This window comes from Dipteris shenzhenensis, chromosome 7 (genome assembly GCF_047967505.1).
Source record: "Dipteris shenzhenensis isolate YYH24624 ecotype China chromosome 7, Dip_SZ_1.0, whole genome shotgun sequence".
Classification (NCBI taxonomy): domain Eukaryota; kingdom Viridiplantae; phylum Streptophyta; class Polypodiopsida; order Gleicheniales; family Dipteridaceae; genus Dipteris; species Dipteris shenzhenensis.
The window spans coordinates 2,583,278-2,589,129 of NC_141602.1; positions in this window are offsets into that span (position 1 = coordinate 2,583,278).

A 5,852-nucleotide genomic window follows, 5' to 3' on the forward strand; every position below is an offset into this window, starting at 1 on the left:
TTCGAAGACTCTTTGTTGTTCTACTGTCAATGCGGCATTGGCGACGGTGCGAAACTCGGCCATTTTTTGCAACATCCTCGCGCGTGTTGGCCCTTCGACGGTTTGCTGGTCGATGTTAGGCGCTTCCATCGGGCAGTCTCGGATGATCACAACCTTTTGCAATATCATATTGATCGACTGGTCCGTGTGGTCAGTCGCTAGCAAGTTCCTTTGCGTGTATTCGGTCACATACATCTCGAGGTCCTTGTTGCTCAATATGAGGCCGCGCATTTGGCATTCGACAAAGTAGGATCCAGCTATGTTGGCAGGTGATATGAGCTCCGTTTCATTCCTGAAGCTGAGTTTTCGCAAGAGCACGTTGTAGAAGTACCCCTCTGGTTGATGTCCAGGGTGGTAGTCAGTGAATCTGACTACTCGCTCACATTTTGCGATCCTGTTGCCGAAGAGGTCAAGACCGACCGTTCCACGTTGCGTTTCCTTGGGCTTTCGTATCACATATTGCCTATGGTAATCGTAGAACGTGCTCTCCTCAATGACGCTCGGTCTCCCGCAGTATATGTCGACCAGGTGCAGGGTGACGTTGTTGTTTCGCGAGATGATGCGTTGTCTTAGAGATGGTGGCGAGGAGTCGACATAGTGAACGGTCTCGCTCCTTGTGATTGTTGGTATCTACATGCAGTTTAGTGCGGCCTCTGTTGGAGAGGTTGGTTTTGATAGGAGGCTCGCGGCGATGAGTTTCAGCTTTACTTCGTCGAGATGTTGCAACCCCAAACGTGAGGCGTCTTCTGAACGGATGTTCAGTTTGCCCATTGGTTCAGATTTCATCGCGTACTTGAGGATGTAGTGAGAGATTGAAGAGTTTGTCACCCGCTGTATGTTCATGTGCGCACCCCACAGCAGTAACACGGAAGGGTGGTAAGGGACGACGTTTTGGTGCTCATGTCCTGGCCGGTAATACAACCAACGTTGCGTCAGAGGGTCGAGGATGGGTTCATATTCTGGCTGTGTTGCGAAAGGGAAGCCGTGCTTGCAACTGTGGTGTGACGGTCTAACGTAGCACGCTTTCCTGCATACGTGCAATTGCTTCCTGAGAACTAGTTCTCGCAGCCTTGTGTTTCGAGGATCCAGGGCCTCGTCCTTGGGGACGTAAGCCGCAATCTCATTTGCAATTCGCTGACGGTCATCATGGTGGACCCACAATATGACATGGGCGTGTAGGGAGCCCCTGTTTTGTATCTCATAACGAACGACATGGTGTTGTATTCGGCCAAGCAGACCGTCGGATGAAAGCAAATGCTTGCGCATGAACATGTGGAAGCGTGCGTGGAAAAGTGCCACGCATTCAACAGGACAGTCCTTCCAAGTGAATTGCGCATTATAATGTGTTGCGATGCTCTCGATCACATTAATTTCTTGCCACCGTGTATCGGTGACCTTGTCTGCAGTGAATGTCAGAAAGAAATCTGGGAGGCCCCAAGCATCGACCATCGTTATGAGGTCCTTCAGTTGCCGTCGATGCCACGATGGGGACCCCGGCATTGTTGATGGCATGCTGTAGCAAAGCACGTGTCTCATTGCATCTTCATCGGTCGTGGCAGGGTTGGCTTTCCTATATTGGTCGATGTCTCGTTGCAAGCATGTAGAGTTGCTTGAATTGGCAATCATCACTGCCTGTTTTAACTGGAACATGATCAACAGGTACGGCTTGTAGAGCGTGTAGATAGAGAATAAGGTGCATATTCTCATTTTCACATAGTTGCTGAACTGTATGCAGCCATCATAGTAGCCCCGTCTGAAAGGGAACAGGAACGGGAACACTACTGACTCCATGGTTATGTCAACGCACGCACTGCCAGCTGCTGCTACTCCGTCGACGTGGAATGAAGCGACCCTCTCTGAAAGCATTTCTGTACTCCGTAGCCATTAGGGAAAAAGGGAACTCATTTTGGGGCCCTGTAAGAAATTCACTATTTTTTGATTTATTTCTCTCCTAAAAGACCTCAAAAATAGTAAAATACGGAAACGTGGCTCAGATTTGTCAGTAAGGACTACAGAACTGTCAATTCAAAAAGGAATAAGATAATCTTTTGTCTGACTAACACGATTTTGTATTAAATATCCTCTTAGATTTTTTTTTGTTTACCAAAGATTCCGCATCTCTTTGGCCGACGTGTGCAGGTCTTTCATTAAGAGTCCATCACTGAACTTAGTGATTGCAAGTTTTCAAAATATTCACATGGATACCGCCACACTTCCACGATTCATGTTACAAAACGACTATGAGATTGAAAAACAAACTTCGCAACCTGAGGAGCACAAAAAATGGCCGATACTAGTGAGTCACTATCTGAGAAGAAGCGATTACACCATCTTCACATCGACTTGGAAGAACAATATGCTCCAGCACAAAAAAGACGAAAGGATACGGTGCTGAATGCTCAACAGCGGGAAAATATGAGAAGAGAAGGGCTTCAACATATTGACTTATGGTGCGACGGAAGCATATATCCAAAATGTCAAGTAAAAAACTCTACACCTCCATTTGTCAATCCCACCACATTACTGAGGTTTGCCGGCGATGGACAAAATGGACTTCTTGGTTATATTTCAGCGCAATCTGCATTTGCGAAAACGTATAAAATGATGTACCTACAAGAAAAGGGGGCCAAGATGGAGGAGATAGCCATTCGTGCAAAATTGGAGCAGCAGTTGCAGAATGAAATCGAGGAGCATTCAAAGAGTAAAAAAGAATTGACAAGAGCAAGAAAGAAGAGAACCGTGCTTGGAGACAGACAACGTAGCAGGAAGATTAAAAACATTGCAAATTTGAAGGCTGGGACTGGTGGATGCAAGCGACGAATTCAGGAAGCAAGGTTAGATTGAAATTTATCATTTTGTATACTCAAAAAGGCTCTCTTCCAGACTATATCTATTTCGTTGATTGTCGCAAAATAAGAATGGAGGTGCTGAATAATATAGTCATATAATGTTGTTATTACAGGAAATTATTGGAGCCTGCAAAAGAAAATATGGACCCGAACCTTCTTCCTGTTAAACAAATGAAAGGATTGCTTTCTTGCGGTGTAGCAAAAGGTTTGATTGAGGAAAAAAAATACAAAACAGTCAAACGCAATGTTGTAGAGGACTTTGTATCCAATAATCAAGTTGATGGCACTATAATCCAAGAGGCTCTTGATGTTAGTGGAGTTAGCAGGAAGGGATATAGTTCGATTTTCCATGCGATATCCGCAACTTTGAAAGATCAAAGGATTAAACGAGTTTTACTGCCAAATCCAGCAACCGTGTGGAGGATAAGAGGTCATTTGAATGAAAGTATAGATGAATTTATTGGGCAGTATATCCATATTGAAGAAATATTTCATGGTGTTAAAGGAACCACTGTGTATGATCCTTGGAACAATATATTTTTAGATCTGCAACAACTTCAAAAAAGAATGGTCGAGTTTTATGGAATAACATTTGAGGAGTGCAAAGGCATTTTGAAATTTGTTATCAAACTGGATGAGTGTGAGGTTGTAAAGGAAAAGAAAATGGAAAGAGTTACTATTACATTGATGAATGGAGCGATTGATACATCATTGACTGAAGCGAGTTCGAAGTATTTTAGTGTGCAGTCAGAGAAACACATATGGTGGTTAGGCTTGTTCCAGGTATGATCATGGGCTGTTTTATACTTGATTTTGGTCATTGTTTTCAAATCTGATATAGTAATACTTTTGTTTTCTATAATCTCGCAGGTGAAGACCGAAGACCATGAAACACTAGATTGGGTGTTTCATCACACGGAAATACCAACAATAATCAAAAGACAAGTGCAAGGCGAGAATCTCCATGTTGCAGGAAAAGGTGATTTTCAAGTAGAGTGGCACATGGCCGGGGATCTTAAAACACTTAAGTGCATGTATAACATTAGTAAAGGAGGCAACTCAAAGTCTCCTTGTCTTTACTGCAAAGAATCAGCTCAAGTAATGGATTCAAAATGGTGGAAGAGAGCACCTAATAGAGATAAAGTTGACCCTGACTTCAAGGCCATTCTGGACATTCCACTATGTAATGTTCACATCTGCACATTGCATGGTCTATGTCGAATTATTGAGAAATTGGTATTTTTATATATTGGATTTGCTTGGAAACTCCGTCCCGAAAAAAATAGAAAGGATGCTCTTCAAGCATTGGAAAAAGTGTTATCCGATATAGGTCTGCATGGAGGAGATGTTCAAATCACAAAGGATTTTAAAAAGTCTACCAATGGCAAGGAGGTACCAATCAAGCCCTCTATTGGTGGTGTTAAGGCAAGAAGATTCTTGTCTCGACCCAAACACAGTAAGCAAGTAAGGCAAGGTAGAGCAGTTTCAAAGATTAATTATGGATTGTGGAAGCAAGTCCATAATGCTGTGAAAGATCATGAGGCAGATGGGGAAGCACGAAATAGGAAGGCAGAGGTGTGGAGGTCTCTTGATCAACTCTTCATGTTCTGTGACAAAGTAACATGGACAAAGAGTGATTACAAGAACTTTGAGGAGGCAATTAAACATTTTGGGAAGTCAATGAAAGACGCGTGGACAGCCTGCAATATAACTCACTACATGGTAAGGTTCTGTCTTTTTCTTTTACTTAAGTGTGATCCTCTTTTTTTTATTACTTACTATGCATTCTTATGTCTTACAGCATATCATATACAACCACCTTCCCTATTTTGTCAAAAAGTATGGATGCCCAGCTATTTGGTCTACCCAAGGCATGGAGAAGTCTCACTACATGGCACGTAATGCATTTTTTAGACACACACAACACTATGGAGGGAGTCAGAAGGCGAATAGTCTGAAGGAAGTCTTCCAATGGTTTTACCGAGGCATACTACAAAGGCTGCATGCTAAAAGAAAAGTTGCTAGCTCCAAAATCAAGCTTGCTTTTCTTCTAGCCCAAAAGCAAAGACGAAGTCAAGCTCTAGACAATTCAATTGCAGCAGAGAGACATAGACAGTGGAGGGAATCGAAGATATTTAGAAACCATAAATGGACAAGTAAACATGAATAGGACTCATTTGTAACTTATTGGGGTTATGTCCACATGTTTTCAAACTCATTCAATAGAAATTTTTTTAGTGGAACAAGTGACTCTTGGTGTTATGCATGAAAAAAATTTCAATGTGAAACATATGATCTGAACTTAATACAATTTGTTTACAATTTCAATATATTGTTCATTTAATATTTAACGACACCACTCTATGTAAATGTACAAATCATTTCATCATCAACTTATTAATCATTTATACAAGATCATACCAGATATCAAAGACTTTATACAAATCAGTTCAAATTTAATATAATGTTTGTGCTATATTCGATGACTAAATCCTATTTCTCCCAGGGCCTGTTCATCGGAACTCTCTTTTTGATCTTGATTGGAGTCTTTTTCTTCTTTATTGGCTTGATGTCGACTGTCTCTTTATCCTTTTCTTCAGCTCTCTCCACCTGTTCCTCTTCTTGGACTGTGTGGCCTGATGCAATCATGGGTGGCTCTCGAAACCTTACAAGCTGGTGTTTTCCATAGCCCTCCAGATATTTGGGGTCCTTAACACCACATGCTAATGCATAAGAAGTGTAAGACAAAAAGTAAGCGGCCCTAGAGGCCTGCTTATTCACATAATCTCCAAATATATCTATGGCAGACAACCTCTCTATCAAAATGATCTTTTTCTTTTGCCATGAAAGAGCATGTCCACCTAAAGCCCTGGACAAACATTTTAGGAAGTAAACAATGGCTTCTCCATTGTTGCTCAACTGCCTATGGTAAATCAAGATCTTGGCACTGCCTAGATCATGAAT